Source organism: Carlito syrichta, unplaced genomic scaffold, assembly GCF_000164805.1.
Source record: "Carlito syrichta isolate Samal-C Ts95f unplaced genomic scaffold, Tarsius_syrichta-2.0.1 Scaffold170032, whole genome shotgun sequence".
Lineage (NCBI taxonomy): Eukaryota > Metazoa > Chordata > Mammalia > Primates > Tarsiidae > Carlito > Carlito syrichta.
Genome location: NW_007114128.1, coordinates 55,816 through 66,274, shown reverse-complemented (window position 1 = coordinate 66,274; position 10,459 = coordinate 55,816). Strand labels below are relative to the sequence as shown.

The 10,459-nt window shown below is 47.9% G+C and overlaps 1 protein-coding gene across 1 annotated transcript in view; it reads left to right on the top strand.

Moving 5' to 3' along the window:
- The window catches only part of KLHDC10 (kelch domain containing 10), a 59,400-nt gene that overhangs the window by 504 nt on the left and 48,437 nt on the right, over positions 1–10,459 (top strand). The gene's annotated exons all lie outside the window — the stretch shown is intronic.

The following is a 10,459-nucleotide window of genomic DNA, read 5'->3' as shown; positions in this document are numbered from 1 at the left end:
CTTTTCGCTCCCGAGGATCTCGGTTCCTCGGCTCCCAGGCTCCTTCCCTTCGGCAGCGAGATCGTGAAAAGAAGGACACACAGACACACGCCACTAAAAATAAATAAGTACATACATAAATGTAAAAGGCACTGGCGGCCGTCTGCGGGACATGATTTCAGAAAGGGGGCCAGGTCGAGGAGGCGCGACTTTGCAAAAGGCGCCCGGGTGTTTGTGTGCAGGGGTCGGGAGGAGGGGCCCGGGTGCCGGCTGAAGGACTGGGAGGGGGAAGCGAGAGTTGTTCGTGTCTGGGACTGTCCAGAGGCAGAGTCGGTAATGGGGTCTCGGGTTTAAGGGCAGAGCATGCAGATCCAGAATCTGCTCCGCGACCCGGTTCCGTTGCCTCTGCGACGTAAACACAACCGAGAATTGGGGAAGTGCACCCAGCGCAGTTGTTTCACTCTAGGGTACAGTGCCCTGTCCTGGAGTTCAGAGGGCTTGAAAGGCAAAGCCATAGCAAGTCGTTACGTGCGTGTGTAGACGACTTTAAAGAGGTGTATTCGTAAGCGAGGGTTCAACCCAGTAGAAGGGAGGTGGGGAATTCAGTGATACACAGAATATCAGATGCTGCATTGGGCGAGCTTGATTTTACTATGAAAAGTGCTGTCAGGAATGATGTGTTCGTCGTTCACCGTGTTTTTTGCGGATAATGTTGGAGGTGATTCCATCAGTGATTGTTTGGTCGATGAGTTTTGAGAAGATGCGTGGGGTTTTCTGAATCGTGTTTGTGACTGTGCCTTGTACTTCTGAATAGTTGAACATTATTATTTTATCGATTTGAAGATAACAGGGAATTTAGCACACCGGGTTTGTCATGAGGTTATTGATGTGTGTCAGAAATGTACTTAACCCACGTATAAGCACCACTAGAATTAAATTGAAACATTTGTTGGTAGTCGAGACTTAATATGTGATCTTTAACATGAAAAAGGCCGGCGGAGAAATCTTTCTCCTTACCCCAAATCAGTGACGCCGACTTAGATTGAGGGGCATTGGCAGCATAGACGTTGCGTCTCTGGACGGGCCTGTCGCTGGCTTTCCCTCTGCTGCCGCAGTCTTAGGTCTTGGGTCACGGCTCCGTGATTGTCGGAGGTCCGGTGGTCTTTGCAGGCCCTGGATCCGCCGGCGGTGCGCTTCCTCGCCGCGCCACCCGAGGGCGGTGCAAGCCGCGGATCCCGCGGGGGATTCGCCTGGAGCTGTTTCTGCATCCCTGGCCCGGGGGGGGGGGGGGCGGGGGGGGGGGCGAGCGCCATTGGTCCAGAGGCCAGGATGGACCCGTCTCAGCTGGACACCGTGGAGAGGCCCAGCCTCTCTCTCTGCTTCACTGATCCCGCCCCGAGTGGCGTCCTCCATTCCTCACTTGCAAAACGGGGCAACATCTGGTACCTCAGTGTACGGTATAGGCTGACATCCTCCTATACCAATGCTTTATTCTCCGGGTGTTGCATTCTAAGTCCCCTCCCTTCTCTCCCTTCCTCCCATTCCCTCGTCCCCCTCTCCTTTCTTCCCACTCTCCCCCCCCACTCCCTCTCTCCCCCCTCTCTCCCTCTTGCCTTCTTTGGCCCCCTCCCCCCCTTCTCCCCCTTTCCTTCTCCCTCCTTCCCTCCCTCCTCCTCTGTCACATTGTGAGAGATGTAAAAGAATTTTCAGTGATGGCCAGCCTGTTTTATGGCTGACACTGAAGATAAAACTTTCTTTTTTTTTTAAAGAGACAGGTCTGACTGGGCGTGGTGGCTCATGCCTGTAATCCCAGCAATTTGGGAGGCAGAGGTGAGAGGATTGCCTGAGTCCAGGGGTTCGAGACCAGCCTGGGCATCTTGGCTAGATCTTGTCTCTACTAAATCAAAAAATTAGTTGAGTATGGTGGCACGCATCTGTGGTTCCAGCTACTTGGAAGGATGAGGTAGAAGAATTGCCTGAGCCCAGCAGGTCGGGGCTGCAGTGGCCATAAACATTCCACTGCACACCAGTCTGGGTGACAGAGTGAGCCTCCTACTAAAACAAAACAAAACAAAACAAAAAACAGGTCTGGGTGGTCAGGCTCTGTTGCCCAGGAGGCATGCAGTGGCACAATCATAGTTCACTGCAGCCTTGAGCTCTTGGGCTCAGGAGATCCTCCTTCCTAAGCCTCCCAAAGTGCTGGGGTTACAGGCATGAGGCACCATGCCCAGCCAGACTTTTTTTTAGTGGACAATAACTAATCTTCTCTCCTTTGATGTCTCATCTGGTCAATATTTCATCTTTCTCTGCCAAGACCTCCAGATACCCAGTGTCCAGAACCTTTCTTTCCTATGCATCTCTCCCCTCCATCCAGCCCCCAGTGAAACAAAACCAAACCCCTGGTTTCCCTGGAGTGTTCTCTCTCGGTAATGTTGTCTTTATCTGGTCCAGTTACGCACACCTGGTGCTTGGGCAGCCTCCTTGACGTCTCCTTGCCTTGCACTTCAGCTGTGGTTAGTTACCACGTCCTGATGACTTTACTGCTGCCATAGCTGTTGTCTGCACTGCCATAATCTCCCCAGGTCTGCGTTCTGGGCAGTGTTCCCGCTCCTGCCCTCCAGTTTCTGTGCAGCACGGTCAAGCACAGGTGCATTGTTGTCTCTGCTTACAGCCCTTTACTGGCTTTTGTTGCTTTCAGGATGAGGCAAAAATCTTTTTTTTTTTGAGTTGGAGTCTCAGACTGTCTCCCAGGCTGCAGTGCAGCGGCATGTTCACAGCCACCGCAGCCTCGACCTGCTGGGCTTAGGCGAGGAGGCGTGACTTTGCAAAAGGCGCCCGGGTGTATGTGTGCAGGGGTTGGGAGGAGGGGCCAAGGTGCCGGTTGGAGGACTGGGAGAGGGAACCTCAACCTTCTGAGTAGCCGGAACTACAGGCACCCACTACCACGCTGGGCTAATTTTTTTCATTTATTGTAGAGATGAGGTCTCGCCAAGTTGCCCAGGCGGGTCTCAAACCCACGGGCTCAGGCAGTCCACTCACCTGGGCCTCCCAAAGTGCTGGGATTGCAGGCTGAGCCACTGAGCCTGGCTCCAGGTTGTGCTGCTTTCTGACATCCAGTAGTGATTGTGTGCTTCCCCATGGACCAGGAAGTTCCTAGCTTCTTCCTCCTGAATCTTTGCCAATTCATAGTCTCTATGCACTCAGAACTGGGAGCAGTGCTTGCTTCAGGATAAGTAGCAGAGGGGCAGCTTGTGGGTGAGGAGTCGTGGGGTAGTGGGACCCCAGTTACATTGTGATTTCATTGTGGTGAACATGATTAAATGCCAGTGTCAGCTGGGAAAACAGTTAGATATTGTTGGTAACATAGTAACTGGAAAACTGACAAAGATGAGGACAAATGGGCAGCTGATAATGCTGGGTAAAAATCATACTGAAGTCTTAACGAAGACTTTAAATAAGTGAGCCAGACGTGGTGGCTCAAGTCTGTAATCCTAGCACTTTGGGAGGCTGAGTGTTCATTTTTCTATTTGGATGATTCACATTGTTTAGACGACTCTGTTCTCATGACATTCGTTCTTAGCCTTTGGTATATGGTACAGCCATGTTTCATAACACTTGGTTTGTCTTTTGATTTTGTGTATGGTGTATTTTTCAGCAGGAATTAAATGTTTTATTAAATGTATTCATCTTTTTCGGAATCTAGGTTTTGTGTCATGAGAAAGCTCTTTACTATTTCAGTATTCCTAATTAAAATGAAAAGGAATATTCTGGTGTTTTCTCCCAATATTCTTATACTTTTATTTTCGGGTTAAGTGCATTTGGCATATGCACTTCCTGCTGAGTCACGTGCTGAGCTGCGACCACATGGCTTTCCTCCCCGTGGCCATCCAGTGGCTGCGTGTTGTTTCCTGAGAGGCCAGCTTCTCCCTGTTGATTTGAAGTGTTGTCTGTAGGTGTTCGGGTTTCCACGTGTCATTTGAGATTATTGCTGGACTTTGATTCTATTCCATTGATCAGATTATCTGCTTATACCAAATGACCCCATTCTTTGGTTATCGCCTTCCTTCACTCTATTTCCTGAGTTTATTTTTAAAATGATGATTATTATTTTTAAAGATAAGGTCTCCCCTGTTGCCCATGCTGAAGTGCAGCGGCACTAGCATAGTCACTGCAGCCTCCGTCTCTTGGGCTCAAGGGATCCTCCTGCATTTTTTTCCTAGAGAATAACAGTTGCGTGTTTTCATGACCTATTTGAGATGTTAAAAGAATAACATTTGCAGTTAAATAATCATATTATTAACAAATAATGATAATTTTGCCTTCTCTTTTCCTTTTTTTTTTTCCTTTTTGAATCGGTCTCACTCTGTCACTCAGGCTGGAGTGTAGTGGCATAGTCACAGCTACTGCAGCCTCGACCTGCTGGGGTCAGGTGATCCTTTCCACCTCAGCCTACCAAGTAGCTGGAACCACAGGTGTGTGCCACACCCTCAGCTAATTTTTTGATTTATTGTAGAGATGAGGTCTTACCAAATTGTCCAGGCTGGTCTCGAACTCTTGCATTCAGGCAGTCCTCTCACCTCAGCCTCCCAAAGTGCTGGGATGACAGACGTGAGCCACCGTACCTTGCCTCTTTTACATTTTTTCTGCTTAGTTTCTTTCTTTTGTCAGACTGATTTGGCTAGTACTTTCCAAAAATGTTAAACAAATAGCAGTGGATCTTTGTCTTATTCCTGACTTTCCTATATAGATTAGATCCGACTTGAGATTGGAGTGAACATACTGTCTCGTGTTAAAGTAGTCAGCTTTTACCATCTTAAAATACTTTTTAATGAATGGGAATAATTGCTGCCAATGCCTTTCTAGCATCTGTGGGAATTATTATGTAATCTTGCTTCTTTGATCTAATTGTGGTAAATTGTACTAACATTTACTGTTACTGAACTATTTTTGTGTTGCTGAATCAACTCACCTTGTCCCAGTACATTATTATTTTTAATGTACTGCTAGGTTTTGTTTGCTAAGCTTATAAATTTTGCATCGCTCCTTGTAAGCGTCTTACTTTTCCTTTCTGTGTGTGTGGTTTTTTTGTATTTTCTTGTTTTTTTTTTGAGTTGGAGTCTCATTCTTGTTGCCCAGGCTGGAGTGCAGTGGCACACTCACGGCCACCACAGCCTCAACCTGCTGGGCTTAGGCGATCCTTTCACCTCAGCCTTCCAAGTAACTGGAACTACAGACGCACGCCACCATGCCCAGCTAACTTTTTGTGATTTATTGTGGAGACGAGGTCTCACCAAGTTGCTCAGACTGATTTCGAACCCCTTGGCTCAGACGGTTCTCTCGCCTCAGCCTCCCAAAGTGCTAAGATTATAGGCTTGAGCCACTGCACCCAGTCGTGTGTTATTTTTAATTGTGCCACTTTTATGCATTTATTTCAAAGTTCCCCCCCCCCAGGCATTTCCTTCTTTCTGGTTCTGTGGCACTGACTAAAGCTTTGCTTGAATTCCCCCTAGGTAGTCTGGGCCTTGCGTGTTCTGAGGGCAAGAGGCCTCTGGGACAGCTATATTTTTTCTTCTGTAATTTGGCTCCTGAGAGCTTATATCGATGGAGGAAGCTTTGATCATTTGATTTATCCTAGGAAATCACCCAGTTCATCTGTATTTCCCAGTGCATTTATTGTTTTTTTTTTTTTTTTTTTGAGTTGGAGTCTCACTCTGTCGCCCAGACTGGAGTGCAGTGGCCGCTCCCGGCCACCGCAGCCTCGACCTGCCGGGCTCCGGCGATCCTTCTGCCTCAGCCTTCCGAGTAGCTGGAACTACAGGCGCGCGCTACCACGCCTGGCTAATTTTTGATTTATTGTAGAGATGAGGTCTCGCCAAGTTGCCCAGGCGGGTCTCGAACCCATGGGCTCAGGCAATCCACTCACCTCAGCCTCCCAAGGCGCAGGATTACAGGCTGAGCCACCGAGCCCGGCTTCCAGTGCATTTACTGTAAGCTGAGTGGGTGTTCTTCTAGGATTTAAAACAGTCCCCGAGTCTTGCCTGTTCCCTCACGGTCACGTCTTATTTTCTATATGAGGCCTTGCCCTTTTTTCTTGCCTAGAACCAGCTCTCGGGTTTTTGAAAACCAGCTCCACTGTGTGCCTCCTCTCTCTTCTAGGCCTTTTCTTTGGCTGCTCTCGACCCTGCTTGCAGTGGCTGTCCTGCTTGGGTCCCGCCTTCTCCTGCTGGGTGCCTCATGGTTCTTCCTCCTTGTCACAGGCCTGGTGAGCGTTCCCTGGGCCTGCTTCAGGAGTGTCTATAGTGTTGGTGCCTCGTGGTGGTTGCTTTCCTAGTATTTTTCCATTCCAGGTCGTTCTTTAACAGAGTAGTTCATCCTTTGTAACTTTTTCTTAGAACTTTCATGTATATCTCCTAACAGCTTTGTTGAGGTACAGCTCACACACCACACTTTTCACCATTTGAAGTGCACGAGTCACTACTTTTTAGTGTCTCCACAGATACATGCAGCCATCAGTGCACTGATTCTAGAATGTTCCTCACCCCATCTGCCTTAGCAGTCACCCACCATCTTCCTGGTTCCTACCCCCTCCCTAACAACTACCCAGCCACTGTCTCCATGGATTTCCCCGTGAGAGCTTGCTCATGTGAATGAAATCATCCGTTAATTTGCATAATGTTTTCAGGGTTCATCTATGTTGTAACAGGTTTCAGTACTTCATTGCTTTTTATGACTGACTCATAGTCCATGGTATATTTGTACATATATTCATCTGTCAATAGGTATTTAAGTTGTTTCTACTTTTTGGTGATTATGAATAATGCTGTTATAAACATTCATGTACAAGTTTTTGTGGACGTATGTTTTCATTTTCCTTACATACATATGTAAGTGTAGAATCATTGAGTCAGATGATAATTCTGTGTTCTGTGTTCAATCATTAGAGAAACTGCCAGACTTTTCCAAAGCAGCTGGAGTTTTATGTTCTCACCGGCACTGTATGCAGGTTATGATTTCTGCATGTCCTTGCCAGCACTTAGTTATTTATTTATAAATTTTTAAAAAAATGGTAGAGACAGGGTCTTACCATGTTGTCCAGACTGATCTTGAACTCCTGGCCTTTCAGTCTCCCAAAGTACTGGGATTACAGACCTGAGTCATCAGGCCAGGCTTTTTCATTGGAGTTTTTTTATTCTTTTTTTTTTGAGTTGGAGTCTCACTCCGTCGCCCAGACTCACTCCGTCGCCAGGCTTTTTCATTGGAGTTTTTTTATTCTTTTTTTTTTTGAGTTGGAGTCTCACTCCGTCGCCCAGACCGGGAGCGGCCACTGCAGCCTTGACCTGCTGGGCTCCGGTGATCCTTCCGCCTCAGCTTTCCAAGTAGCTGAAACTACAGGCGCGTGCTGCCACACCTGGCTAATTTTTGATTTATTGTAGAGATGACGTCTCGCCAAGTTGCCCAGGCAGGTCTCGAACCCATGGGCTCAGGCAATGGAGTTTTTTATTCTAACAGTCCTAGTGGGTGTTAGTGGGTGTAGTGGCATTTCATTGTGGTTTTTTTAAATTTAAATTTTAATTTTTTGAGTCGCCGTCTCTCTCTGCCTCCCAGGCTGGAGGCCTCAGCTTCTCCATTAGCTGGGACTTCAGACATTACACCACCATGCCTGTAAAATGTTTTGATTTTCTGTAGAAGAGTTCTTACCATGTTCCTAAGATTGGTCCGGAACTCCTGGGCTCAAGTAGTCTTCCTGCCTCAACCTCCCAGAGTGCTGGGGTGACAGTCATGGGTCTCCGTGCCTGACCTGTGTTGTAGGAGTTCTTTCAATGGTGTAGATCCAAATCCCTTGCCATGTATGTAGCTTGCAAATACTTTCTCCCCCATGGTTGTCTTTTCATTTTCTCGAATGTGTCTTTTGAAGTATTGCCTTTGCCAAATTCAAGGTCATGAAGAATTATTCCTGTTTTTCTCTAAGAGTTTTCTCTAAGAGTTTTGCTCTTACAGTTGTCTTGGACCCCTTTTGCATTAGCTTTTGTTTTTGGTGTGGGGTAGGGGTTATCTAGCTGCCTACCCAGTTGTCCCAGCACCATCTGTTAAAGAGAAGATTCTTCATCATTGGATGGTTCTGGCACCCTTGTTGAAAATCAGCTGGTGACAGATGTATGGGTTTATTGGTACATTGACCTATATGTTCATGTACCAGTACCACACTGCCTTAGTTACTGTTGCTTTGTAGTAAATTTTGACAGGAAGTTTAAGTCCTCCTGCTTTATTCTTCCGTCTTAGGACTGTTTTGACCATTCTGAGTCTCTCCCACTTCCATATCAGTTTGGAAATCAGCTTGTCAGTTTGTCCAAGGATGTCAGCTGGAGTTCTGATAGGGATTGTGTGGTGTCTGTAGATAGGTCTGGGAAGTGTTGTCATTTTGGGAATGTTTCATCTCCGGTCCTCGAACCTGAGATGTTTTGCCATTTATTTAGATCTTTTAGTTTTTTGTTTGTTTGTTTTTTTGTTTTGGGTTGGAGTCTCACTCTCTTGCCCAGGCTGGAAGGCAGTGGCACACAGATAGCCACTGCAGTCTCAACTTTCTGGGCTCAGGTGATCCTTTGCCTCAGTCCCAAGTAGCCAGGACTACAGGTGCATGCCACCACACCAGGTTCATTAAAAATTTTTTTTGTAGAGACGAGGTCGCACTGTGTTGCCCAGGCTGGTCTTGAGCTCCTGGGCTCACGTCATCCTCCCGCCTCAGCCTCCCAAAGTGGTGGGGTGACAGGCGTGAGCCTGTGTGCCCGGCCCGGTAGCTGTCTCTTACTCTCTCAGCCTCTCTAGAACTGGGTGGTGCCCACCTCCCCGTCCACTCCTGGGAATGCATCATTCTCAGGCAGAGCTCCAGCTCCTGGAGAGCTCAGCTCGTTCTTTTACCTTCTGAGCTTCTCTCTGGGTTTCTGCTATCTGCCCCTTAGTGTTGGGGTCCAAGAGTTTAACCTTGTCTGTTTCCTTTCTCACTCATGTAGTAACAGGGCGTTACTGTCCTGACGGTGCCCTAATCTGGCTTTGTCTGGGCCTCTCTTCCCGGGCTGTTTGCTGATGACCACGAAGTGGCTTAGACACAGTGGGTCCAAAACAGCCTCCTCACCTTCCTGGCAGCCTGCCCTCACCCACCTCAAGCCACGGTTGCCTCAGGGATTCCATGATCAAGTCAGACCCCGGGAATCGCGCTGGGCTCCTGCCCCTCGCCCCCCGCCCTCCAGCTGGTCACAGGTCGTGGGACTCTCCTCCTGTCCTGACTCTTCCTTTGCCCGTCCTGCTTCTCCACCCTCACCCCATATGACTGTCGTCTTTTCCAGCTCTATAGGAGTGTTTTGAATTCTCCCTGGACAAGGTGGGTTGGGCGAGAGAGGGTTCTTTTAAACTTGTGGTTCCCCGCGCTACGCTATTCCTTGGCACGATACCTGCTGTTTCCTCTCTCTGGAGCGCTGTCTCCTGGCCTGTTCCCTCCTTCCCCTCTCAAGTCTAGAGTACCATGTCCTGGTCTGTTCCTTCCATTTGCTCTTTCTAGAGCACTGTCTCCTGGTCTGTCCCCTTTGTTCCCTTTCTAGATCCCCATCTCCTGGTCTGTTCCCTCTCTCTGGAGCACCGTCTCCTGCTGTCCTCTGAGACCGACCCATAGCTGCTTGTCTGTTTGCCCTCTTGACACAAATAGCTCACATGTGTTGAGCAGCCACCGGGGGCCTGGCTCTATTCCAGGTGTTTTACAGCCTTTCCTTACTTTGTTCTCATAACCTTAGAGGTGAGTAACTTCCCTTCCCCTCCGTGATGAGGAAACTGAGGCCTTGAGAGAAACCACCTCACTTGCCCAGGTTGACACAGCTCTGGAGGGTCAGGTACCAGCTGTTTTGCCTCACCTTGTGTCCAGCCGTCTCTTGACCATGCAAGGGACTCAGTGCTGGACTTACCTGGAATGGCAAGCATTTGTTTAGAACGTCCCTGCTGACTAGCCATGGGCTCCTCAAGGGCAGAAATAATGTCTTATTTGTTATAATCTTCTGCAGAGACTAGAACACTGCCCAGTTCATAGCAGGCTTTTAGTAAATGCTTGTTGAACGAATTAGCAATTGTTAGTGTCCATAGTTATTCTTGCAAGAGAATTGAGTTGAGCTTTTTGTGGCATAAATATAAATGCATTTTATTTTTTTACTTAGATATTTAGCACATACAGTTTTTCAATGAATTTTCCAAATATTCTTTTTTAAACCACAGTTTTATGTTGACTGCTACTAATGGCTGTAGCAGTCTTCCATTTATGCCTTGGTTCCGTCCTTCCTGCCTTTTCAGAAAACTGACATTATTATCACTTTTCCAGCCTCTTCCTCCCCACGGAATCTCCCCTTAGTATCTGAGCTTCAGTTCGTCTTTTCAGATCTCTCCCTGCGCATTACAGCCGCATCCACGAAGCATTGACCAGAGCTGCCGCCTTTGGTGCCAG